This window comes from Passer domesticus, chromosome 1 (genome assembly GCF_036417665.1).
Source record: "Passer domesticus isolate bPasDom1 chromosome 1, bPasDom1.hap1, whole genome shotgun sequence".
Classification (NCBI taxonomy): Eukaryota; Metazoa; Chordata; class Aves; order Passeriformes; family Passeridae; genus Passer; species Passer domesticus.
The window spans coordinates 138,012,200-138,040,192 of record NC_087474.1 but is presented as its reverse complement, the minus strand read 5'-3'; the positions used below and the strand labels follow the sequence as shown (position 1 = coordinate 138,040,192).

The 27,993-nt window shown below is 44.0% G+C and overlaps 1 long non-coding RNA gene across 1 annotated transcript; it reads left to right on the top strand.

The window, feature by feature from the left end:
- Positions 1 to 23: 23 nt before the first annotated feature.
- On the top strand, positions 24 to 9,926 carry LOC135282298 (uncharacterized). Its single transcript, XR_010348549.1, has 2 exons — positions 24 to 322; positions 2,277 to 9,926. It is a non-coding gene; the product is annotated as an uncharacterized LOC135282298 (long non-coding RNA).
- Positions 9,927 to 27,993: the final 18,067 nt, after the last annotated feature.

Here is a 27,993-nt window from a genome sequence, read left to right as displayed (position 1 = left end):
GCGGAGCGCGGGGGGCGGCCGGAGCCGAGCGGCGGCGCACCGGGGCACAGCGGACGTACCGGGGCACAGCGACCGTGCAGGGGCGCACCGGGGCGGCGTCGGGGCTCCCCCGCGGGGGCTCCGCGCTCCCGCCGCCCGGCCCGGCCCGCAGCCCCCGGGGCGGCACCTCCCGGGCAGCGCGGCCGCCGTTCGTGCCGCTCCGGGGGGACCGGGCCTCTGCAGAGAGCTTGGACCGAGGAGGCTCGGGGTGACCTTGTGGCTCTCTACGCTTACCTGTGAGGAGGTTGTAGCCAGGGGAGCGTCTTTGCCTGGGCAGCCGGAGGTAGGGCGAGAGGCCATGGCCTCAGGCTGTGCCAGAGGAGGTTTAGGTTGGACATCTGGAGGAAGTTTTTCACAGAAAGGCTGGTTAGACATTAGAACGGGCTGCCCAGGGAAGTGGGGGAGTCGCTGTCCCTGGAGGTGTTTAAGGAAGGACTGGACGTGGCACTTTGTGCCAGGGTCTGGTTGATGTGGTGGTGTTGGGTCAGAGATTGGCCTCGATGATCTCAGAGGCCTTTTCAAACCTAATTGATTCTGGGATTACAGAGCTGCTAACTCTTCTGTGGAAGAGGTTTATGGGCATTGTCCCTTGGAGGTTTGTGGGAATTGCCCCTTGGAGGCTGCATGTCTCCTGACCTGCTGTCAGGCCAGTGGCCGAGCACCTCCTGGAAAACTGGTTCCTTGTCTGGCAGCTGCAAGGAAAAGCTAAACCAATATGTGTGTCCTGTTGGAGTGTAAAATGGGATTTTTAAGTTTCCTGGATTTTTAATAAAATGTAAAATACTTCAGCAGTTGTTGATTTATTGGATAGTGACAGGAGTTGCTTATGTTTTTAATGATCCACAAATTATCCATTGCATTTCTAATGCATCGTGTTTGATCTGAGTTTGTTTGTAGTGTAGGGTTTTTTAAAGTTACTGGAATAAGTAACCATAATCATTGCAATGAAAAGAACAGTAATTGTTTTAAATGTTTGTGTTCAGACCATCAGTACATGGACAGGCATAAAATAAACAATTGCTCAGTTGTGCTCTAGATGGTTTTTCGTAAGCCTTTTTTATACCTGCCGTTTTATAGTGTACTTTGTTGCATTTATTGTGCAAATTAAGTTTTCTTCTGATGCTCCAATATGGATCATCCCACACCTTGATTTCAGTAAAATTATAAATGCTTATCAAGTTATTTACATGCACAGTTAGCAAAGAAGTGAAAAATCCAGCCTGCTCACTCAATTTTCCTTTTTTCCTAAGGAAAAAAATTGCACCTTTGAAGGTGGGAGAATCAAAAATAATTTTTCATGCAAGTTTCTTTCTTCCAGTGAACATGCTGAAATGATTGTTCAAGTAATGTTGAAAATGTTATTACTGTTGCACTTCAATCTTCCAAAATGCTTTCTTCAAGTGATATTATATGAAAGTTATTTAATTTGACAGCTTATTATGTGGCCTAAACATTGTGCTGTAATACATTAGAATGAATAAATACAGGGATGTTGTGTTCTTTTTCTAAGCTTTCTCTGTACAAACATGCATCATGTAGCTGCATGGTGGCATTTGTACTCTGTTTAATTATTTCTAAGCCTTGCAGACATAATTTTCCTTTTTATTTACAAGTTCATGGTACTGATGCTTTCCAGTTTAACAATCATTCTTTCTCTCCTGGAGAGATTGTTGACAGGAGACAGACACAGATCTTAGTATAATGCATTAATACTAGACATGTTTGTCATTACACAGAATTTTTAAAAAATGTGGTTTATTTGTAAACAAACCAGTTTATATTTTTGTATGTTAAAGATCCCATGCCTAAAAATATCTGTAATGTTTCAATAGTCAGGTAACGACTGTGGATATTTCACCCATTCTCCTAATTTCAGCCTTTTGTAGGGTTAATTTTCAGGCTGCTAACTTATGGTTCTGTATCAGTCAGTATCCAGAGCTTGTGCTTATTTTAATTATTTCAATCCTTCCCTTTCCAAAGTTGTATATCTTCTGTCAAAGTATAAAAAAGTAGTGCCTACAAAAGTGTTCGTGAGACCAAAATTTTGCTGAAAGTTGAAAAGATGTGCTCTCCCACCTGATACAGGGACTTGCAAGGAAATAAGTGAGGGGATATTGAGGGATAATGATAATGTGGAAGCATTACTTAAAACTGGACTTAAGTCCTAAGAAAATGAAATTACTCAAAATATATAGAACCTTTGGGATTTTTTTCCCACTTTTCCTTTGTTATTTCAGCACAGCTTCCAGTGGTTTTGATTGCTTCAGCTCACGCCTGCCTTGCCTAGGATATAAGTGAGCCAGGTTCTGTTGTCATCTGCTGTATTGCAAAACATGGAAAATACACATTAAATCGAGGAAGCTGATTTAGATTTGCACTCTGAAACTGAGCTGGGGGCATGGAAACATGTTTTGGCTCAGTTCTCTCTTAGGTTCAGTCCTCTGGTGGTAAATCCGTGGTTTGATCTGTCCTGATGCCTTTGGAATTTCTTTAAACAGTGTTCCTCTGCAGATGGAAGACACTACAGATATGATTGCCATGACTATCTTCCTGTTCTTTCTACCTGCCTCTTGTATTTACTGTCCTTGAAGCAGCATGAGATCCTGCATATTCATTTTCTTTGCTTCTTCCTGTCACTCCTTGTGCTTTCCTGTCATCTAGAACTAACTCATGTCACCCTGTGCTTGGATGTGTGTGATGCTCGACAGCCTCTCATCCTGTACACTTTCTCTTCTACGTCCTTCTAGCCATCTCATCATCTTCTCCATCCCCTTTTTGCCTCTCTCCATCCCACCTGAAAGACTTCCTTCTTTGTGTTTTCACCCTCTTAAATGGCATTGATCCATATCACAGTTGCCTTTATCTGACCTGTAATTTAGTTTCTTGCTTTTCATCTTACTTTATAAGACCAAGCCATTAGTCAGCTGACTAATTGCTGTATTGCTCCTGCAGAGCCCTGTATCAGTAATAAAGTCATGGTAAATGGACTGCAGGAGAAAAATCTTGATAAATGTTTGTTCATTTAAACACACACACACACACACACAAACACACACCCTTAGTGATATGACTTGCTTTCTGTACCACTTCCCTCTTTCTGCTCTTGCTCTAGTTCTTGTTTGTGCTGCAGGTGAAGTTCCCCAGAGCAGGAGGCTGACCCCTGTATTTGTGACACATACAGAAATAACAGTAAGGGAGAATAACTGGCTGATAGCTGCCTTGCCCTGCACATGGCCTCTGCTCTGTGAGGAGGCCTGCTGCTCTGCTATTGTCTCTGTCCTTTCCTACACCCCTTTTTTCTCCCTGAGCTGTCTCTTTGACTTTTATCCGAGGATAAAGCCCTTTGAGGTGGATGACTCACAGCCCTGCACTTGCTTTGACTCACACTTTGCCACCTAGTATATTGGTCAGCTCTTACTAAACTGCAATTTGGATTTTTTTATTGCTAATGACGACAATCCTTGCTGCCCACATCTTTGATTTCACTCTCATTTCTGCTGGGTTAGAGCTATGCTTGTTTTCTCTATGATTGGTCAGAGCTGTATTTCCCCTTTCTCCCTCTTCCTGAGTTTGAAGTTGTTTGGTTTTTTAAACATCCCCCTTTAAACATTTCAGAGTCTGGAGGCTCTTTTGTCTTTGGTGCCCAGCTGTTTGGGCTGCATTTCTGAGGGTGAAGGTGCTGCTCCCCACACAGCCTGTCCTGCCAGCATGGAAAGGCAGCCTCATCCCTTGCCTCCCCATGCAGCATCCTCACCGTTCATCAGCTGCTTGACCAGGAGCAGCACATTCCCCAGCTTCCAGTGGCATCCCTTGAGTGATGGCAGAGAGTTGGTGTCATCACACAGGTGCTCATCGTGAGGGCTTAGCAAACATTTCAGCTGCTGCAAAGCAAGCACCAGAATTCAGGTCTCTTTTCAGGCACTGTGTTGTCCCTGAAGGGCAGGCCTAGCATGACTGGAGTCACTGAAACCCCATCCCTGCTACTGACATCAGCAGGAATGACTGATTACATCTAGGAAATTGCTCTTGGAATATTGTGCTGGCCTTTTTTATATAAGTATTTTTCAGAGAAGTGGAGCAATATGATCTTTAATGTGTGTTAATGCCTTAGTAAATACACTAGTCAGGCACATCTCCTATCCCAACATAGCAACCAGCAGTCCTAGCCCCACATTCTTGTCTGACCATGTTACAGCTGGCAGAAGAAAGGGCGATGTCACTGCTTTTGATGGGTTTCCAACTTTAAGCAGGAAGCAATTTGGCCTGATACTTGAAGATTATAAATCAGTAATACAAGTCATAGCCCAAACACTAAGCAGACATGAGATCCCTTCTCAAAAGCTGCATCTAGTGTTATTAAAACATCTTGGGCTGAAGCAGCTGGTGCTGCTTTTCACTGGAGCGAGTAGAAACTACTCCAGCACAGGCAAAATGCATTCTGACCAGGCAGATTAGCTGTTACCAAACTACTGCATGTCTGCTAGGATTTCCTAGACAGCAGAAAAAGAAGTGGATGGGACTATACTTGGCAAGGGATGGAAGGGTGCAACTTCCATCTGGGATGCAGATTCTAGACTCTGAAGCAACTCTGATAATCCGAGCTGTAATTTTGCAAGGAGCAAACATAAGCCAGGCTGTTTGTTACAGAGAAGTGTGATTCCTCCAGGAAGGGCAGTTCTGTTTCCTGAGCTTTTCTTCAATCCCAGCCAGCATTGCCAGGCTTTGACTTCATTTCCAGAGCTGATGCTTTCCAAGCCTGGAGTTGTCTGAGTTGAACAGCCCCATTTGAAATGATTAATTTTACTGGCACTTGTATTAGTCTGTATAACTGCTTTTATGAGACACAGGGCACTATGAAAAATGCAGAGAACAAACACACCTAATGTGTGAGCAGGATGCCTGTCACTGTGTAATTATGGATAACTGTACAGTTACATAAATGCTTTTCTTGGGGAATCACCAGTGACGGCAGCAAGCTTTGCCTGTCATGTTTTGGCTAGTTAAAGCACTGATTCATCATACTTTGAATACTCAGTTTCCTGCTTGTTCTATGGTAAATGGATTACTGCCTGCAATTTCAATAGTAATTAATGAAGATGAGCGATAGATGCAGTGATAAAATTGGGTTGTCTGAAGAAGTGGAATGATTTACTCCACTTGTCAAATCTCATAGTGTTACTAGAATGTCACTAACTTGTTTGCAGACTTCTTGACAGATGCATTTTTATCAGTTGGGGTAACAGATCTAAGCATACAAACCATGATTTGACTCTTTTGTTCTTCCATGTGAAGTATTCCCCTCCTTCCCTTTATGTCACTTGCCTTGGCCTCATTTTTGCAGTTGTTTATTTCTTCTTGAGCTGTCCCACCATCTGTTATACATCAAGTCGGTCAAACCTTGGGTGTAGAATGCAGCAAATTTATGCTCAGCTCTTAGTAGGTGTCATTGTACCACTTCTGGTACCTCCTCTAGCTTGTTAGCTCATTCAGCTTTGGATGAAACCTTCTTGCTTAGATTGAGAGCAATTCACAAAAGGAGCAATGTCCTGAGAGAGGAGCTGGCTAGGCAGGGATCTGAGTTTCTTTCACTCAGATGGAAGCTCCAGAGGAGATGGCAGCTTTGATAATTTTAAAGCACAGTGTGATCTCCAGAAGAAAAGTACTATATTAGTTCAAGATAATTATTATTAGTGATATCACCACTGTTATAGTGACTGTTGCTGTAATACATTATTGCAATACTTGCACCAGAAGAAATATGCATTGGCAGGTGGAGGGAGGGAAGAAAAATTATAGCTTTGCTCAAGCAAAAGGTGGTTACATTTGACATTTGATCAAAGTACAGTCATCTTTCTGATATTAGCTCAGTTGATTAGAGTGTGGTACAATAACACCAAGATTGTGGGTTCAATCCCCCCTGATGGATCATTTACTCAAGTGTTGGACTCTTGAGTCTATTCAACTTCAGAATATTCTATGAATCTCAAAACAGCAGCAGATTCTTTGCTTCCTTGTAAATCTGCATTGTTTTGAGTTGATGCCAGTGCAATCTGCACATATAAAACAGCCTGGATGGTAGGTAGGTAGGTGCAAGATCTATCATTAAGAAACTCATGGAGAAATTGATTTATGTACAGTTCAGATGATCAAAGAGTCTACATGTTGGTGCACAGTGCTAGTGAAAGTGCCAAATGTTTACATGGTTCTTGTGATGGGAGAATCTGAGGAAACCAGGCTTTGTGGTTGGCCTTAGCTGGCTGCACTGTTTTTTTCCTGTGTACGTCATGTTAGAGTAATTTGTTAAATATCCTTCCCAACTTTACATAACTCTGACCTTACAGGTGAAGAGTTGGTCCTGCCCTAGGAACTGCAAGAAGAGTGATGTTTGTTGACAAAGGTAGATAACATCTTCCTCTTCAGCGAGTCAGGATGTCAGCAGCAATGACTTGGACAGGAATTGACAGGAAATTTACGCTTAGTCCTTGAACTCTGTGGTTTTGGCAGAGATATGACTGAATGAAACACAAAGTGACAGAGGGAGAAACCTGGATTCCCTCCCAGAGGGAGAGTTTACTCAAATTGCTCAGTCATGGACTAGCTGGTTTCATTCACAGAAAGAATTCTGGATCTTTAAGAGTCTACTGTAGTACCCATCCCATTGACATCAGGGACCCTGCGAAGCAGCTGTCATGTAACCATTCTCTGCAATATACTTGGGAGGGTGTAATTAATTGCTGTAACCCTCCAGTGTGGCTTCACTGAATTCAATCAGCCCCACAAATATCACTGAAACTTCTCTGGTGTATTTTGTAAAGAGGATTTACCTATAAAACAAACACAGTGTTCATCGATGGTGTTCATTCAAAATGTCAGGTAATTTTATTCTGAAACAATTTCTGTTATGCTAGAGTTTAAATTTTCATTAGTTCAAAGAATGGACATTCTTTTAGGGCCATGTCTTCCAGATGTGCAGGATTGCAAATCAATAGCCGGTCCCTGCAATAAATTTTCATTTAGACACTTTATGACCTAGACAAAGAGTACATATATAAATAGGGAGAAAACTGATAGACTGCTAGAAAACAAGAGTGCCTGTCTTTCCCTGGAAAGGTTAATGGAACTATTGGCCTGCAGGTATCACACTTGCTTGTGGAGTTTTCTTCCCACCTCCTCCTCAGCCCTGTTTTCACAGTTGGCATTTGGAGAAGTATCAAATTAAATCCAAGTTAATGTATATGTCATGAAATTCTGCTGAACCGAGTGAAGGGGAAAGAGGCTTTTGAGACCAGTCCTGGGAGATTCTGGCTGTAGCTTGTGCCTGCAATAGGGAGCAGTGGAGGGAGTTCAGGTTCTTATGAGGGCAAAGTCTAAATTAAGGCAGGCTCTGGCATGCGCAGTGGCAAGGAAATGCAGTTTGGTATAAACGTTGGGGCTCCAAAGTGAGTGCATGCCACCTACACTGCTCCCAGGAGGCTCCTGTTTCTCAGGAATGTTCTGGCAACATGTTGCAACCTAGATATTAGTGGCACTTTTCAGTTTGCTTTGTCATTTTCAGAAGCAGCTTTTTGTCTGTAAAAACCATACTAATGTGTGGTAGTGTATTAATGAGAATGCATATTTTCATTGACTCTAAAGAAGTGGGCAGCATTCTGGCATGCACCCTTGCATTTTCCAGGCTTGATTCCAGTGAACAGTTCCTACCCTAAACACTGAATTTCCATCATTACAAAGAAAGGATTTTCAGTAAATACAAAATTGCTAAGTGCCAAAATGATACAGTGTTTTTCCTTTGGAGTAAACATACAGATTGACAGAACTCACTACTTGCTGACCAGGCTAAAAGGTAAATAAGCTATCAAAGATAATTTAGACCAAAAAAAAAAAAAATCCTGCGCATGCAACACTGTCCAATGAACATTTCTTGCCCTGTGAAATGTTCAGTGATAAGGTAGGTATTTTCCCTCAATGGACCCTACACAACAGACACGTGTCAGAAGGCTTATTGGTAGCTCCCTTGTACATAAGATCTGCTTTCCCGTTAGCCAGTGCTCTGCTGCTCTCATTTGACCTCATCCCTAGAAGGCTGAAAGTTTATTACTGTAATGAATCTTTGTTTCTCCTTCCTTGCACCTGGGGGATTTAAACGTGCTTGTGCCAAGACACCATCTCCTTGCTTGACTGTATATAATCTGGGATACATGCAAGTGGGTTTCACATGGAAATTAGAGAGGATGGAAGAGATTTGTCACCAGACATTTGTGACCCATGTTACATCAGCCTTTGGGAATACAGTATGTCAGCCAAAATAAAGGCTGGCCTTGCGAAACAGGTTGTTAGCACTGATAAACAAAGCTTCAATAGGAGCTGAGGATCAGGCTAGTGGCCTGAAATACTGAAGTCATTTGGGACCTTGAATTAATATATTTGTCCACAAACATGTTCCTGCTGGAGAAGGGCAGGGCAGCCTTTCCCACCTAGCAAACACCATGCTCCATCTGATGCCAGCCATTGTGGGAGAACTTTGATCTTGTTTGATTGCTTGTCAGCTCTCAAACTGCCACTATTTTTTATTAAATTGATCAGTACAGAATTCATCCATTTTTGTGCTCGCTTCTGATTCCCAATAGCACCAGCCTCCAGTTCTGTAATTTCCTGATTTAATGACTCCTGACATACCTGAGCCAAATCAGAAAATGTGTTTCCCATGGAAGATCTGCTCTGAAGGTCAGCAGATCCCTTTGCCTCTACACTGCTTTGTTGATGTGTGTCACTTGAAGTGAGACACAAGTGAGTATTTCTGCCTCTCTTTTGAAGCTCTGCCTAAATGCTTTCCATCAACAGCTCCCGTTGGAATCAGATTTCTCCTTTGTTGTTCTGTTTCCTCCTTTTTCCTCTGGGGCTAAACAGTTCAGCACTGTTTAATCCTGGGAAAACCAGGAAATGTGAGTGACTGGGAGAAGGGGTAGGATTCCTCTCTCCTATCTTGAGAGGAGTGCCTGTGTGCTGCTCCAGCTCTTCCCGGCTCCAGCTGAGCAAATGAAGAGAGAGAGGAGTCTCCTGGGCCATTCACCCCGTTCTGAGAGAGCTGGCTGGGAAAGGTGTGAGGAACCACATGAATTGTGCCTGAGGAGCACAACTTCGGGGTTTAGAAAGGGAGAAAAATACTTAACACCAGCAAGAACAGATTGCTGGTCAAGGGTACATTGGGCAAAGGAACATAGGGGACAAAGGAGATTATACAGCATAGATTGTCTAGTATGTTGTTGATGAAGAAGTTCACAAATCTTCTATGAACATCTCAGTAGTTTATTTTTAAGAGATTTATTTTATTACAATATATTTAATATAGAAGGTAAATAAATATAAATTTGTTAAATTGGTGTGTAATTTTTCTTTAAGCTGGTATTTGTTTCACTTGGAACCTCTCTCTAACTTTGCATTCTATAAACCTTTTTAAAAAAGTTTTTTATTTTTAAACAACAAACCAGCAAACCCCAGAAGAAGTTCTCAGGTAACAGTTAAATCTGCATGACCCCTTTTGCATCTGAGAAGTTTTCAGCAACCAGAGGCCAAGCTTCCACCTCTACCCTGAGCACTCTTCATGCATTATTAACTCTCAAAACGCATTACTGCGCACATTTAGTGTATGTAAATACAGAGCTTGATTTTTATTTACTCCACATAGTACAACAGAGTTAAAGAACTTTTAAACTGCATGTATATGAAACATTGTTTCTCAGAAAACTGGTTTATATTTAAAAATCTGGGCCAAACCTAGAACTTTTTACAGTGTAGATTATCTGTCACAATCATTATTTGCTATGTGACCTCAGAATTTATTTACTTTTATTATTTACTGTGCAACACAATAAAAGTAATCCACAAATTATTCTTTGCAGTCGTTCTGCTTCTCTTGACTTCTAAAGCATTATATTCATTTTATGCTTTGCTTTTAACTCACATTCCTGAAGTCTTGAGCCTGGTGAATAATCTGTTTTACTTCTGATTTGCCTTCTGTTTAAAAAAAAAAAAAAAAGAAATGCAAGCAAATTCCCAGCCTTCATGATTAGATAGAAACTTGGAAAGATGAAACCATGAAAGCAAAAGTGTTCCCATTGTGTTACGCTTGTGCCCTCTAAGCCAATGCCTGAATGAGAGGTTCCTTGGTGCATGGGAGGCTCCTGCTCTGCTGTGAGCTGTGAGAGCCAGACTGCCACGTGGGTAAAGGAACAAACAGAAATCACGGCCGGGTTTGGGCTAGAGGTGGCAGATGGCTTTCTGTGAAGGCTGTGAGATTAAGTGTGGAAAAGGAAAGGTACACGGCAGTCAAGAAGCAGAACTGAGAAAGAGAACAGGGGTTGGAACAAGGTTCCTTTGTGCAGAAGGACGCTCAGGGCTTGTCAGTGGATGAAGTGCTGACCACTACAAGTGCAGGGTTGTCCTGTGTGTGTTCCAGGCTCACTCCAGGAAAGGTACTGGTATAGCAACGAGCATCCCATTGCACACCCAAGGAATGTTTGAATCCTCCGATCACATCTGAAGCATCAGTAGCTGCTTTGGTATTAGAAAGACGAGAATTAAAACAATACCACTCAAGCTGTAAATTAAAAGCCCGCTGAAGGTGTAGATTTCATGAGCCAAGTTATTAGGAGCATTAGTATGCATATTAGAAGTAATTAAAAGCAAGCAAACAGGAAGAATGCCAGGTGAGAACATACAGGTTGGAGGAGAATTCTCTACTCAATTACACAAGTGTAAATTAATATCTTGTAAATAAATCCACAATCATTTTCTTGGATGAAGTTACAGTCATGCTGCTTGTAAGTAATGTAACCATAAGCACTGAAAACCAAAACCACAGCATACAATTTATAACAACAAGAAAGCAAAAATTAAATGTAAAACAGAACCAACTTGTTTGGCTGTTCCTGTTGGTGCCCTGGAAATGAGGCTATCCTGTCTGAGGATGCTGATAATTTGCTGGGCTGGGACTGGTCTGATGTTTTTCTGACTAATGTCATAATTAGTCAATTACTTGAAGATATTTGTCTGAGAAACCTCTGATATTGTTACTTGTTTTTAAAATGTTGTTTACAATTGTTTACAATTTATAGTTGTTCATACTGTTTTATTGATAAACTTCTTCCCTATTGTGTATGCATAGTTGTCCCTATTTTCTCTACACAAATTCCTTATTTGTGAGTGTTCTGTAAATAATTCAAAGAATAACTTCTCATTTCATGTGATGTTCAGCAATTATTTATTTCTTATCATTGTACTTGCTCCTGACCAAAACATGAAAATATTTTAAAACCAGGTATAGCCAACAACGGTTCTCTTTGGATTAAAATAAGGGTTTAGAAGTATTTTCAAGATGTATTTTAATATCTGAAAGTTGTCTGTCCTGCCAAATAAAAGACAACTCATAGATCCCAATCCCCCTAGGAAAAAAACTGTCCTTCTTGTTTGCTCAAATGCCAACCAATCTTTTAATCCTCTTCAGATTAGTTTACGTGTGTGAAATGGATATTTCAAGGTACTTACAGTACCTCCCAGAGCACACTAACAAGTTACCAACCAAGCTGGGCGGGCTCCACAGAGTTTCTGCATTCCATCAGGTGTCAGAAGGAGCCTTGGCTGGTCTGGGGGAATTCAGGCCAGGTGAAATGCCAAGCGCCTTAGCTCATCTGCTGCAGAGAACAGGACTGCAGTGTGCCTGCTCAAGTCTTGTTATGGGAATAAATGCGACGTGCCTCACTTACTAGGTCAGAGACAGTTTGCAGTGTCTCAATATGCAGTGATATCAAATGTATCACAGAAGCCAAAGGCATGATTAGGTTACAAAGGCAAACACTGAAAATTTAAGAAATGCCAGAATTAGGATACTTACTCAACTGACATTTGCTTCCTGGTAGCAAATGATTTATGATACATTTACCTCTAGCCACGTGATCACCCACTGATGTTTTCTCCTGCTCTGGTGCTCAGGATGAGCTGTTTGTTTACTCTGTGCTGAGTGTGCCCAGCCCTTGGTTAGTGTACACTCTTCAAACCCTGCTTTAGAGACAGCTACTTACTCTTACTCAGGATTTTTCATATGATTGTATTGCTGGAGCAGCTCAGCAAAATAGAAGATGTGCAGAGTCCTCAGCATTTCCCATCTGCAGATGTTTGACCTGACAATTGCAATAACACTCCCAAGGGGTAGGAGAGGGGGTGTTTTACCCACACAAGGGAGTGGGGAGGACAAACCAAGGGCAGTTCCCTCAGGTGCTGCTGCAGAGAAGCCCACCCAACTCACCAGCAAATTCAAAGCCTCCAGCACTGACTCTCCACCTCCATCCACAATTTCTTGCCCTGATGTAAACCTCCTCTCCCTCTTCCCACAACTTATAACACCTATATTCTTAAATCAGGCCCTACATCTCTCACAGCTCTGCATTCATGATGGCCAACTTCTTTATGGCTACATTCACAGCTTGTATTAGAGACCTAAAATTACAATCTCCCCTTAGATCTGACATCTAGGCCTTGCTGGACTGACATTCTCTCCTGTAACTGCAGGTAAGGTCATGGCCACCTTGGGCTGGAGCACACCCAGGAAATCAGATGTCATGTACTGCTGATTTTTTTAACTGCTGAAGAATATAATTCACCAGATTTCCCTGATTTACCTGTGAAATTGCAGAAAAGCAGATTATTGAAAGGAACTCATGCTATCATGACAGACTTCTGAGTACAGAGAAATTAGCCTTCCTCAAAGAAAAAGTCACTAGTGTCTTACTTTAACCCAGAAAAAATTATGTCTTTTCCTCCAGCCTCACAGCTGTACTGTTCTGTCTGAAATGTTCCACAGTAATTCAGCAGGAGACAGAGATTCAGAATGAACATTTTCAGTTCAAGTTTGACAAAATCATAAACAACAGAAAACAAGGCTCCTAAGGGACATGCTGAAGGCCTTAATAACAGATGCTTTCAGCAGCTCTGCTAATAATAAGCTGTGGGAATTGATGGTGTTCATTTTAAAATTATTTTCACATTTAAATTTTGATGGGACTTATCGGTTAGATGCTGTGTGCAGGGCAGATAAAGCAAATAGCTGGCAGACCTGCTGGTTAAGAGGAGGATGAGGCTTGTCTGCATCAGAGGTGAGGATTTGGGGCATGTAGGTCTGTTCTTCCCCACGACTGTTTTGGGGCCTTTCTCGAAAGAGCCCCTGGTGCTGTACCACATATGACACACCCCTGTGCCCCATACTTGTCCTTTCAGAGAGCAGTCCCCACATGGTACAGAGACTCACTCTGCAGGCCTGGGCTTTTTCAGGATGCTTGTCAGTCAGCTGCTGCTTAGGAAGATCCAGGAGCTCAGCCTGGGGTGACTGATGGGAATTTTCGGTTGCCTGGCTGGACAAACCCAGATTTCTCTTCAGTGTTTGGAAGAGGGTTATAAACTATTAGGAAGTGACCTCAGCTGATGGGTATATCATGTTCTTTCATTCTATTCACTTACAGCATTTACAACATCTCCCCATTATCGTTTAGGCTTTTACAACTCTTAATGACCCTTTTATCAGAGCAGCAATAACCAGTAAATCCCCTTTGGCATTTATTGCCTTGTCTCTAATACATAAAAGAACCAATTTATAACAGCTCATGAATGCTGAAGATTATTTTTCAAACTACTTCTTCAAATCTCACTACAAAAATAAATGCTCTGATGAACGCTCTGTTTCTGTTGTTCACTCAGCCTCAGCCCTAAATTAAATTCACCAACAATATGCAATAAACTTTGTATACTGAATGCTGTATGGCAGAGAGAAATGAGAAACCAGAAATCCAAAATGTCTTCTCTGTAGGGAGGTGTTCCTTTCTCTGCCCATCTCCTGCCAGCATCAGTTTTGTCCTTGGCTGCCAGGAGGAGTTTCAGGCTTGGGCATAGTCAGCAGGAGCTCTGGGGACAGGGGAAGCTACTTTGTCAACAGCCATCACAAAAGTACAGGGGAACCTTGTACGTCTGACATGGTGCACTCAGCAGTCAGATAACTAAAATCAGTTTGCTGGGCTTTGTCTGAAAATGGTGGAAAGAAACAGCAGCACTATGAGAGGCTTTATCCCATCCTACAAGAGGTGCCTGGGAGAGACAGCTCCAAGGTGTGCAGTCCTGGCTGCCCTCCTCTCAATGCCCCTGGCTGCCAACAGTCATCTAACTTCAAAACACCTAAAATTAGATGTCACTAATCTCTATGCCTTCATTTGCAGTGATGACAACTTAACTTTGAAGCTATCTCTGTTATTACTAACAGAAACAAAACTCCAAAGATACCTTGTTTACTTATTTTTGTAATTTTTTCCCAACATGCAGTATTGTCCTATAGAACAATCAGTCAATAGATTGCCGTTAGTATCTTTGGAAGGTGTGTTTTGTCTTGATTTATCTACAGGTAGAACACATGCAGCCACAGGACTCTGCAGAGAAACTCTCCCCTGCACTTCCAAACCCCATCAATTAGAATCCAACAAAGTAGTCCTTAGGAATCATTTCAAAGTGAGCTGGTAATGAAGGCAGCCTAAGGATTCTGTGTGCTCCTGGCAGTGAATTCAGTTTTTTCTGACTCTCTATCTAGACACCAGACTTGGATTTGATTCAAAGCCCAGCACTGGAAAGACCTGACATGAGCAGATTTTGGACAGGGGTGTAGATGTTTCTATGGGGTGAATGAAGTGCTGTACAAAGATGCCCAGTGCTGAGTGAGCCACTGCCTGGGCTGGAGGCCAATAGTGCTTGTGCTGGTTAGACACTGAATCCCAACTAAGTAGCCTTGATGAGAAACTGTTCATTTTGACCTGGGCAGAGAAGCTCAGTTAGGGCAGCAGTCTTGTCCCCAACACAAGCTAGCCCAAGCACCTCTGTGCCCTGTGGAGACTGTTCAGTGCCATTATAGCAGGGTCTCTGCCACAAGGACCAGACGTGCTCCATTCATCCTATTTCCCATCTTCTTTGTTGCCCCTTCATTGCTCTACTGAGATCTACTGCCAGGTCCTCCCATTTTTCTCTTTGCTCCTGCTGACCCTCTTCTGCTCCGCAGAACTACAAACCAAACAGCTCCCAAAAGAACTTTTCATTAATATAATTTATTAGCTAAATCGTTCCTCTGACCTATTTCTTGTTCAACTAGCATATCTCCCCATCCACTCAGTATAATTGGCACAGCACCTGAACTCTGCTGCTGGGGTTTAAATGGCCTGACATATATCACTGAGTCACAGGATATTAAGAGAAAGGTGAGAGGATTATTGGCACCCTGCCACTGGGATCAGATTGGATTTCTTGTCCAACCACTGAAACATGTGGTTGTATAAAGAGGGTTTACACAGGCTTGGTTTAGTTCTTACTCAAAGCTTGACCACTTGAAAACAGTATGGGACTTTCACTGAGGACTGGGGACTCGGCCGTGTAAGGAAGCCTTTCTGGCATACATTGTCCTGTTAATTTTTGGAAGGGGATGATCCACATGAGGCTCTGCAGGTCCCCCTGGCCAGGAGTGCTGTGCAGGAGCTCTCTGGAGCTGGAGTTGCATCAACACTTTTCTCCTGCCTGGCTGCAATGGTCCATTGCAAAAGCCATTACCAGCAGCCTGGCCTTGCCTGCCAATCTGCACATGGTCCCAGGTACTCCCATTGCTGCGATTTCTTATTTTCCATCATGGTTCTCTCACCAGTGATCCTCTTGCTTCTAAGTTTAAGGAGGTACTAAACACTGGGCTGTAGTTTTTTAATCACTGGGGATTCATTTTGTTGTAAAATCTTCTCTGCCTTTTGAATTATAAGACATCAAAGGGTACAAAACACAGCCACCATCCTTGCCGAGAAACATCCATTCTTTTTGTTCTTTTTCCCGGGAAAAAAGGCCTGCTGACATCATCTGCCTTGCTCAGGATCTTTGTAATTGGCCCCTGTCTTTTTGGCTCCTCCTTCCCTCTTCTCATCTCTCATTCCCTACTCCATACTGAGAGGTAACCAGGGAAACCAGAAACCATGGCAACCCAAAGCTGCATAATTTTTCTCTGAGGAAAAAATATAAGCATGCAAAATCCCTTTAACATTTATACCAGGCAACTGGGTCTGAATCTTCTCTTTCCCTCCTCTTTGGTGTGAGGAAGCCTCAGGCCTGCCTCCTCTTGCTGGGGCTGTCACGAGCCCTGGGTGAAGCTCACCTCCAGCCTTTGCTTCACCCAGCCAAAGCCTCAGCTCCCCGTGCCCCCACCAAGCCAGAGTGGCAGCAGGGGCTCAGTGTCCACCAGTGTGGCTGGTCCTGACCCACCAAGAGCGCTCAGACACTCTAAGGCAGTAAAGCCCAGGTTACAGGGAGCATCTGTCCCCGCCACCAAGTGCTCCTCAGTTCTGAATACTTTTCTCAACAGGACACAGGGAAGTGTTTCTTTCACTAACTGGAGATGGAGAGTTTGGGCCCAGGAAGTTTAGGGTCTGGTTTTCAAAGGATGAGCCAACTGGGCACTTCTCTGTAGCTCTGGACATCTTTTCCTTGTCACAAAACAAGTCTGTGATGGAGGATAGAAAACACTCACTGAATTGTTCAGCCTCCGATTCCACGCTGTCTGGATGAGAAACAAGGATTCTATCCTGCAGGGCAAAGCCAAAAACGTAGGATTGCAGAGCACAGAATAAACATTTTTATTACTTTGTAGTATAAGGACAGTATTGGAGTGGTGCTATCATCACTGCTTCTCCAAAATGTGGGAAAGAAGGGCAGCCAGCTGTGGAGGGGGAAACATGACGGCTCTGTTCTCTCCCTCTGCTTTTCCCTCAAAATGGGGCACAGGGTGACCCTGTCTCACTGCTGCTCAGTGCCCATCAGCAGGGCTGTGCTCAGGGACAGGGAGCAAACCCTTGGACAGAGCTCTCAGGGCTCAGCCCCAGCTCCCTGTCCCTTGCCCTTCAGTCTCCTCAGGGGATGGTGGAAAGATCCCAGCCCCTTGGAAACCCCAAGGCCACTCCTTCTGTTCTTGGTGGGGTACAAGAGGTTTAGGAATCAGCTGTGGAAGCTTCAGGCAGCATGCCCAGCACTGCTCAGAGGCTAAGTCAGCAAAGAAATAACTAGCAAGTTTTGCTACTCTCAAAGTGTACAAGAGACAAACTGCTTGACTTCTAGCTTATTTCCAAAATAGAACGCTGACTGTAAGTTGCCTTCTTTAGGAGAAAAATTATGACAGAAGTAATAAATTGTACATGTTTATTTTTGCAGATGAGGGAATGTCAAGCAGTGGTTGGGATGAAAACAAACGAACCCTGGCAAGCGGCTATTTTTATAGAATAGTTTTGTGTTGAAATTTCTATAAGTTGGCAACAGAGTCATCATGAGACCTTTTATCCAGATAAGACTATGCCAAAATCTTCAGGAAACATCTTGCATGTTAATTTTTTTTACTTACAAAACAGGGGAGAGGGAGGGAAATGAAGGCTTAGGGAAACGTTTGCAGACATACAGTGTCTTCTCTATAAGGCACCAAGTGCTTTTTATTCTGTGGACATAAATGGGACTTTTCCCAAACCTGCCACTTACTGAGTTCAGATCTGGGGTAACTCCAAATCACTCCTTGCAGCAGATTTGCTTGCAGCCAGGGGTGGGAGGTGTCACCAGGCCAAGTAAGCAAAGTTCATGAACCCAAAGGACCAGTCTGGGATATCTCACCTTTAATGTCAATGAGCCTGTTGAGAGAAGACTGGCTCTCCAGTTCCCCCAAACGCAGTTGTTTTAAAGAGACATTGTCAAAACTCTGCTGATTATGTTGTCTCTGCCTCCTGCTTCCCAGCTAGTGCCCAGACAAGATCTGTGCAGGCGAAGCATTGAGCCAACAGGACATCTGCTGCGTCCACAACTGCAGCTCCAGGCCCAGTCCTCTGGGAATTGGCTTCTTTATTGATGTTTGCTGTTTGTGTTTGATGTCTGGGAAATTTCTGGACTTTCTTAGACTTCACTCTATGCCATAAAAGCATTGCTGTGTGCATGTGTCTGTCCCTAAAATCTGTACTCTGCAGAAAATATTTTAGATTGAAATATTGACACATAAAGAAAAAATATTTTGTGCTAAAAAGGCCCTTGCCGTTGCACCACATAGTTTCTGGCTAATATGACCTATCAAAAGTCTGTTTATTAGAGTTGTTCTGTTGAAATCTGTCATGGGTTGGAATCTGCCAGCAGAGGGGAGGAAAGGGTTACCTTCTATGTGAGAACAGAAATCTAAGATGGGAGCTTTATAACTGGCTCTGTGATGTGAACATTAGATAGTAATGTCTCAAAAGTAAACTATTTAAGCAGCTCCAGTTTCTATGCTAAATTGACTCTAGTGTGTTTGTAACCAAAGGGACAGCTGCTTCCTGAAGAGCCTCTCTTAATGCTTATAAGGATTAACTGGTTTTGTGTTGAGATTATTGAGATCATCTTGATGCACTTACTTTATTCTGATTTGTTTTCTCATTTTATTTATTGTTAATAGCTTCACTTTAGAAGCATCTTTTCCTTGATTTTACTCCCTTTGTTCAAACTCAATTTCTTTTAGTAAATAGGGCCAGAGGAGGGTCAGAAATGGATGTCATCTAAAAGCTTCACCAACTCCTCCAAATTTGCCTATAGATCACTTTCTAAAGATTCATAGTGAATTTTTCACTTTTCACATTTTCATGCAATTCTGCTGCTGCAAATAGTTGAGCACTGAGGGAAGTTTTCAAAGCAGTGTGTGAGTAGCACACATTAAGTCTTCTGAGTATTTCAGAGGTTTTTTGCAGAGCTCTCACCTGGCCTGAGCAGCAGGTTGGTCTCCTCTGAAGTGCTCTCAAAGGACCCCACATGTTCACCCAAAAGCACGTGCCCTATTTACATTCAAGGCATGGCTGCACCATGAGGTTAAATTTAAAACCCATCAGTCACTAATTAGCTGCTGTGCCCATTGCATCCCATGGAGCCCACACCAGGTAGATGAAAGACATATGCCAAGCACTTTGGAGACTGAGGGAGAGGGAGAGAAAATAGAACAAAAGCTGGGACAAGATGGGAAGAAGGAACATAATTTATAGCCACGTCCAGGATGGGGCAGGGTCAGAAACATTGAGGGAGCTAAAAAGTCTGTCTGAAATGACCAGCAGCAATCAGCAACCACCATAACCCTGCCCAGAGTGAAGAGCCACAGAGAGCAGGTGAGGAAAAAGACAAGGACAAGACAAGAGCCTTAGGAGGTGCTGGTGTGTGCCACCAAGGAGCCAAAGAGGGCCCTGCTCGAGCCTGGTGCTGGAGTCCTGCAGTATGGCTCCCTTCCAGACAACAAGGCTCATGTGCACAGCACTGGGCTAGAATTCATGCTGTGTCTTTCTTCTCAGGACAAGTCATTTGACAACATGACTTCCAGTCTTCACAATGGATCTTCAGGTGACTCTTCATAGCTCTCATAGAATGACAGCAAGAGAAATCTTATCTTATTCTGATATTCAAGATCTTATTCTCTGACATGGGACTCAGCTGCCTCTAATGGACTTGTGTTTAAGCATAATATGCATCCTCCTAAGTTCCTCTGCTTTTTGTCTTCAGGATGTCCGAACTTCTTCCTTTGAGCTTCCATTTCCCTTTATTCTCTTTATTCTATTTTAAAATATATCTAATAATTCCTTGGGCTCCTGATAGTGCTTGCAACTGAGGATAATAAATCTGCCTTCTGTACTTAGGTACAACTGGCTGGGATATGTGTCCATCCATTAGCTGATGGGTGTAATCAATGGCTGGGTGTTTCTGCCACATGGAGAAGATGTGTCCATTTCCCACGCAGAGGGCTCAAGTGCATGCTCCTGATGAAGATGAGAAGGAGGAATTAATCCCCTGATGAGAACCCTTGGAGGTTTGATGCTGGAGCTGGAGGGCGCGAGAAATGATAAGGCATTGATTAGGTCTCTGAGTCAGCAGCGGACGCACCCTTGCCATGGTCTATTAGCTCTCCCACTTGTTTGTTACCTAACTTATCTTCCTGACTCATCCCAAACCCAGCTGACACCAGAGACAGGCAAACTACACACCACTGCCCCTTCGGCAGCCTCTGGTACATCGTCTGCTGCCCTGTAACTCCCCTGAGGATTAACAACTTTTCTTTGCCAAACAGGGGAAAAAAAAAGGTAAAAACATTGTGAGTGTAAGGAGGAGAGGGAATCCTGGAGACAAAAAATGAGCTAGGATTGCTCCTGGGAGAGGAAGAGGGGTTTTTTAAAAGAGATCATTCCCTCTTGGGCACTTGGTAAAAATGTGTTATGTTGGCACCAGTTCCTTATTTTGGTGATGGTGATGTGCTCACCGTGAGTGAAGCAGCAACCTCTGTAGCAGCAAGGCACAGGTAATTCTGCAGTACAGTCTTTCATCTCTCTCTGGATATGACAGGGTTCTGGCAACACTTTATTTTGTTTTTGCTGAAGGACAGGTTGACATTTCACAGTGCCAGATTAAAACCAAAGGACCAGCACGGGGGTCATAGTCACCCCAGCCCTGGAGGTCTGTGAGCATCACCATTGCAGACAGTCTCTGCTCCTCACTGATTCTGAGCTCATTTGGACCCAAAATACTCTCCTAATCTCCTCTGAAAATTCCTTTGCAATTCCTTTTTAACTAATATTCTCTAAGATTGGTGCAACAGTAATGGGCATGGAGATACAGAGAAAAATGGGAAAGGGTACAGAACATTTCCATCTTCTTCCCTGGGATCAGATATCCTCAAACAGTCCTGGGCACCTTTGAAGAAATCAAATAATTTCCCTCTTTCTCTGAATTTGCAAGGGGAAAACAAGAGGCACTGTTGAGAATAGCATAGGGAGCAGATCTCACCTTCCAGCACATACTGTGGGAACCCAATGGAAATCCAGTTGGGCTCAAGGAAACTGCAAAAGGTGATTACATGGGCTTTGGTGGGATTTGACAGCAGGTGGAGTTGGGGATGGGGTTGATCCAGGTTTGATGGGCATGGTCTCCTCTGCCTTCAGACAAGTGAGTCCATCTCCAGGAGGGGGACAGGTTCTGCTGGAGTGGGCTCATCGCCCCATAAATGCAGCAGGATGGCATCTCTGGCCTGGAGATCTGGATTATATTTACTCTGCCTTTTCAATGTTCAGGTTAGTCTTGCTGGTTGTTGTAAATTCAGCAGCTCCAGGTTTTAATTCTTGGAGCAGTATTCCCACCCACTTTGTGAAGTCCTAGTAGCCTGTCTGAAAAAGGTGTCTAGTCATCTTCAAAATGGTGTCCCAATGCTTACAAGGAGCTTTGTGGGTGACCAAGGTGTTCCCAGAAGCAAGGAGGACTGGCAGAGCAGACCTCAATTCCCTGCTCTAATGAGCAATGATCAGCATTTCACACCAGGCATAGCAAATTCCTTCTTTTTGTAATGTTTCTTGCCTGGGACAGAAGTCCACAAGTGTCCTTTTGTGTTTGAGTTTTGACAAGGAGATCCTCAGCAGTCTCTGTCTGAGGCAGCTCCCCTTCCCTGCCCCTTGTGTGGCTGCAGTGCCAATTCTAAGTGCACATGAAAGGCTTAGCCTGAGAGTATGTGCTGCTGCTCTTGCACATGTGAAAACTGAATTCATTGAAAAGGAGAGAGACTTGTGGGGAAATAGACCCACTTTCAGGTTTGCCCCACACTGTTGCTCTTGGAGGCAGAGACATTCACCTGAGTTGAATCATCTGCAGGAGGTATAGCTGGAAGTCTGGAAACTATTCTGCTTATCAACTCACAAATATGGGGATGTGATTTCATGTCACAGGCTCTGCCTGGGCTGGCAGAAGCTGGTGCTGGCTGGGCACAGGTGAAATTTCAACCTCACCTGCTGTTAAGGCACATGAAGTCTGCTCCATGTTTTGTAGCTTCTAAAATCTATGGGAAATCTCTTGTTATTCAATGTCATTTCTGCTGCAGTCAGGGGATGCTGAACATCCCTAACTAAACTGTTGGGAGGCTATGGCTGGCATGTGATCCTAGACCCCTGTGTTTTCCATCCTGGACTTCCAAACTTTGCCTTTAATTTGTTGGGGGTTTTTTTGCCCACATTTTTCCACTCTCTCTACAGCTGAAGTGACATGGAGATTCTTATGGATAAATATTCAGGACTCTATTTAAATAGGCAGCTATATCTTGCAGATCATCTGCTTTGCTATGTTGCAAATGTTGCATTTGGTATTGTGTACTGTGAATTATGGATATGTGTTGCATATAGTCTGGGATAGGCCCATACTTGTCAAGAGATGGCAAGATATAATCAAACTGGACCAGATTCACAGTTCTCTCAATTCCTCAGCAGGGCTTATTTCTTTGTGAAAGCAATATATTTGCACATTATTCCCAGTTATGGGGATATCTCACCTTGCAAGAGAAGCACTTAGATGGCTGCAGCACACCCTATTCCTTATCACTTGCTCATCTGTATTGGTGAATTAATGACATGGATCCAAACCATCCTACAGCCTAGTGTGAAGGAGTATGCAAAACTCCAAATCCAGATTCCAGTCTGCTAGCAAACAAGGTTATGTAGTAAAATGCCAAACTAAACCCTTGTCTTCAAAAGAGTCTCCCACTCAGATCTTCCAAAGCCTGGGCCAAGCTGGGGCTGAGTGCTGGGACACTGAGCAGCACTGTGGTGTTTCCAGAAGCCACTCATGGGAGCTTCCTCCAGAGACTGAACCCACTAGGTGCCAGACAATGCTGGGATCTGCATCTGTTTGGCCAAGTCTTGGTGTAAACCTCTGCATGGTGGGATGAATTAGGCCCTCAATGGCTACAGAAAGACATTGGAAAGAAGAGTTTATATTTACATAGTACATTTCATCCCAAAGGACCCTAAATCACACTGCACAAACTTTACACAAACAGCAGAACTGAAATGCAGCTGCGTCAGGAATGGAGGGTGGCAGCCAGCTGGCATGTGTTAGCAGGACAAAAATAAGCCACTATTTTTGGCCAAGGACATCAGGGCAAACCCCTCTATTGCGAAAGTGCCTACCAAACTTCAAAGTGCAGTTTTACTCTAAATAGTCATGATGGATAAATAGATCTTTTGTAGTCAGTTGACTTGTTCCCAAGCACATCTGGGGAATTCACTCACTAAAATAAGGATTTGCTACATTTTATGCCAGCTAAGGCTGCAGAACTTCTTCACCCAAGATGGCACATTTCTACTCCAGTCACATTTGCAGAATTGGAAGCCTTTTGTTACGCAGACCTTACTACTGAGGACACAGAAAAAGCTGCTCTGGCTCTCTCTGCTGAACTTACCCTGAACTGGCACATCTGGAAATTAACATATTCTGTTGTTAGCTAGGCAAATTTGATGATTAGAAAGACAAATTTTCACTATGCCTATGAAGATAACTTTTCAGAATACAACTGCCCTTTAAATATCAGCATGGAGAGGCCAGGACATTTAAAGATCTTGCCACAAAGCCCGTCACAGAGCAGGCTGTGCAGCATCTCTCAGGTCTCTGGGCTACCCAAACACAGCACAACACTGACAGGCATGGTTCCTTTCAGCAATGTCACCTATGAAATGTGCAGTATTTTTACAGATACATATTTACTTTGGGGCCAGGGGGGTATCTATACTTACAGAGTGCATGGCATCTCAGAGAACCCTGAATAACCCTCCAGGATAAGTTGCCCTGTGGCAGCTGGTGGTTCCCTCCCACACCTCCATGCGTGTTAAAGCTGAATCCTGCACTCTGGCATTCACCCTCCTGTGCCATCTCATTGCCCTGCCATGCCATCTTCCTTTTGCTAACAATTTTTAAGTGATATTTCTTTCTCAGAAGAAGTGTAGGGAATCCAAGTAGGACATACACTGCAGAGTCCTGTGGTAAGGCTTTGATAAGGTTACTTCCTTCAGATTCATGGAAAAGCAGCATTAAAGGCCATTTGGACTTGGAGCAGGGCTGCAAGGGAGGCAGGCAGCACTTCAGGTGCCCAAAGCACTGTGCCTTCTCTGGGTTCTCCAATTTTTTACTATCTCTGACCTGCTGAGGCAGAACATGAGCCTGTCTTTGTAGTAGAGGTACTCTATTCCTCTGACCATACTCATGGCCCTTCTCTAGACCCACTCTAACAGGTCCATATCTTTCTTTTCAGCTGTACTCCAGGTGGTGACCTCGTGGGGCAGGGTAGAGGGGGAGAACTGCCTCCCTTGATGTGCTGGCCATGCCTCCTTTGAGGTAGCCCAGGATGCAGTCAGCTTTCTGGGCTATGAGAGCACACTCTTAGTTCATGCCCAGCTTTCATCCCTGGGAGTATCCAAGTCCTTTGCTGTAGGACTGATCTCAATGACTTTTTCCTATCTGTCCTTGTATCTGGGATTGCTCTGAACCAGGTGCAGCACTTTGCACTTGGACTCATTGAATTTCAGGAAGTTCTCATGGGCCACTTCTCAAGTCTGTCCAGGTCCCCATGGAAGTGACCCTGTCCTTCTTTTGTGCCATCTGTACTGCTCAGCTTCAGGTCATCTGCAAACATGATGAAGGTGCACTTGACCTCACTGCCTGTGCCACTGATGAAGACATTGAAGAGCACTGGTCCAAAGACCTGAGGGACACAACTCATTGCTGGTCTCCACCTAGACATAAAGCCATTGATCACAACTGTCTGCCTGCATTTATCCAGCCAATTCCTTATCCACTGAATGGTCCACCCATCAAATCCATGTCTCTTCAATCTGGAGATAAAGAAATCATGTTGGACCATACCAAAGGCCTAACAGAAGACTAGATAACTGATGTATTTTGGACTTCTCTTATCAACTCTTGCCATCACTCCAACACAGGCCACCAGACTGGTCAGGAATGATTTTCTCTCAGTAGAGATGTGCTGGCTGACACCTCCTTGTCTTTTATGTGCTTTAGCAGATCTTCTAGCAGGTTCTGCACCATGCTGTTCCCAGGATCAGCTGGTCTATAGTTCCCTGGATCTTCCTTTTTCCCATTTTTAAAAATGGGAGTGATGTGTCCAGTTTTCTGGTCACCAAGGACTTCACCTGACCACCATGACTTTTCAAATATGATGGAGAGTAGTTTAGCAACAACATTGACCAGTTCCTTCAGGGCCCTGGGATGTATCTCCTCAGGTCACATAGCTATTATGGCTACTCAGACTCACCAAGTGATCCTGAACTGCTCTTCACTTATAGAGGGTGGGGCTTCACTCCCCCTACCCACCCAAAGGATCAGGGACTTGAGAGAAGTGGGAAGCCTGACTGTCAGTGAAGACTGAGACACAGAACTCATTGACTGCCTCAGCCTTCTCCATATCAGTGTCACCCTTCTTGCTTATCACAGGGGCTACACTCTCCTTGGCCTTTTCTTTTCTGACCTATGCCCTTATGGAATCCCTTCTTGTAATTCCTTACATCTCTTGCCAAGTCCTGTTCCAGCTTTGCCTTGGCTGTCCTGACCCCATTCCTAGACATGTGAACTGTGTCCCTGTACTCTCCCCAGGTCACCTGTCTCTGCTTCCACTGCAGTGCATTTCTTTCTTACTCCTCAGACTGAGGAGCAAATCCATGTCAGTTTCTGGCCTGCCTTGCTTGATTTCCAATGCACTGGAAGAGCACTCTGGCACTCTCAGAAAAGGGGCCTTCAAGAGCTGCCAGCACTGGTCATCACCTCTGTCCTTAAGGACAGTTTCCCAGTGAATCTTATTCACCAACTCCTTAAAGAGCTGGAAGTTTGCTCTTGCAAAATTCAGGTTTTTGACTTTGCTTCTTTCCAGGCTCACACTCCTTGAGATCACAGATCTCAATATCTGGGCCTGAGAGGACCTGAGAGTGAAGAAAGGGATAAACAAATAAAGAAACATTTGGTGACCTTATCTGAGCCCTGAGAAATGTGGAAATGTGCAGGACAGGGGTGTGATGCTCTGGGAGGAGCCGAGTCCAGGGAATGCAAGGCAGATCTCTCCCTTGTCAAAGAACCAGTGCAAAAACTGTTCATGGAGCTGGATCCACCTTTGATGTTGTGAGCAGATTACAGAGCCACATCACACCATGTCACATGTTCCCAAGATTCCTGGAAAGGAAAGCTGGTCACACACACTGGAAGACTCTCCACAGCATGCCAAGAGCACTCAGCTCTGTATACCAGAATCTCCCTTGTTCTTTATTAAGCCCCTTGCCTGTGCTCTTTTTGCACAGCATTAAAGCACTGCACTTTCCAGGGAGAAAAAAACTTTTGTCTAATATTTGTAATTTTAAAGGTGATTTTTACTTTTTTTTTTTAATGCACCAGCATTATCCAACATGTAATCCAATATATAAAATTGATCATGACCTAGAAAAGAACCCAAGCTTTTGGAATGATGCTTCAGGCAGGGAGAGAGGCCCCACAGGCCAGCACTCAGGCACTCAAACTGATTATGCACAAGCTGCACAGTTTTATACACTTGTGAGTGTACTCAGGCACTTTGAAAATCTTACTGAGAAATAACAGAAAGCCTCCCCCTCTTCTCCACTCCCTCCTCCCACCACAGGACCCTGCAGGGAAATGCATTGTGTACGACTGGTATTTCCCCAAGCAGACTTGAATCCATGGCAATATGAAAAATTAATAAAGGAGTACAAAGTGCATTAACAAAGGCTGACATATTTCCCACAGTTAATTGACATCCCCCATTTTATTTAAAATTAATAAAAGCTTGCCAAGCATGCAGAACTTGCACATCATAGCAAAGGAGATGTCTCACACAGCTCATAAGGTCATGTCACTGTATCAGTGATACTGCATACCATAAATCCTGACAAATATTCCCAGTATTATGTCAGGCCTGTACCCAAGGTGTTGCTCTCAGCATCAGTGTAGGAGGCTGTCTGACACATGCTCTGGAAATTGCCACTCTGATGGATGAACACAGGCTGCCAAGCCAGCCTTAGAACATCTAAGCCCTGGTCTCCAGCTGACGCCAGTCCCTCTCTCTCTGGTGCAGTGAGGGCAGGGATTGCCCTCAGCTCATGGAGCCTGGCTGGTGTCTCCACACAGCTTGTGGTGATGGGGAGTGTACTGCACTGCTGGCCTGTCACTGCTCCTGCAGTGACATTAAATGGGCTTTTCTATGGTCCAGATGTCCCACCAATACCTTACTGAGCCACACATAGAGCATGCTCAAAGAACCTTCTAGAAACTAAAGAAGAAACCCTGGCGGTGCTAATGACACTCTTAAGTGGGATGTCAGTCCTCTTTTATTCCAATTCCAGCAGTGGAGTCAGGTGACAATCTGGTGAATTGCATACACTGTAAAGCAAAGACCTCTTTGAGGTTTTCAGAAGGCCTGAAGTTGAGCAGACAACTCCTGGATGAAGTTGTAGTGGAAAAATGTGGGGCTTGAGGTACCATCAGTGGCACAGCCCAAGATGGGACTGGTGCAGGTAAGCAGGAGTGATCCTGTTCTTGGGTGGTCTGCCCCATCGAGGCCAGGACTGTGCCCTGTTACCTGTGCCTGGTTGTATTTGTTAGGTGCAAGCCTTGCCTCAGGCACAACAACAGCAAGGGCTGTGCCAGGCCAGTGAAATTAGGGACCCTCATGGGTGACAGTAACAACACTCCAAGGCCTGGGGATTTCCACATGCTGCCCTGACAACACCTTTCTGGATGTGATGACTGAGTCCTTTTGAGCAGGCAGTCTGATGCAATATCTCTCTGGTAACTGCATGTGGAAAAGTGCCTTTTCACACCTTGAAGCATGCTCTGTGGGCCAGTGGTGGCCTCAGCATATTCCTCTCCACTCTCCCAAGCTCATGACAAGGAGGGAAGACATATGAAATGCACTTCTACCAGAAAAACACCATGTTGAACTCCTTCTGCTTCTCCTCTGCATCCTTCTACTTGTGGCACTGCTGCTGGGTGAGGAAGGTGAAGCTGGGAAAATGGCAGCTAAAATTACATGGA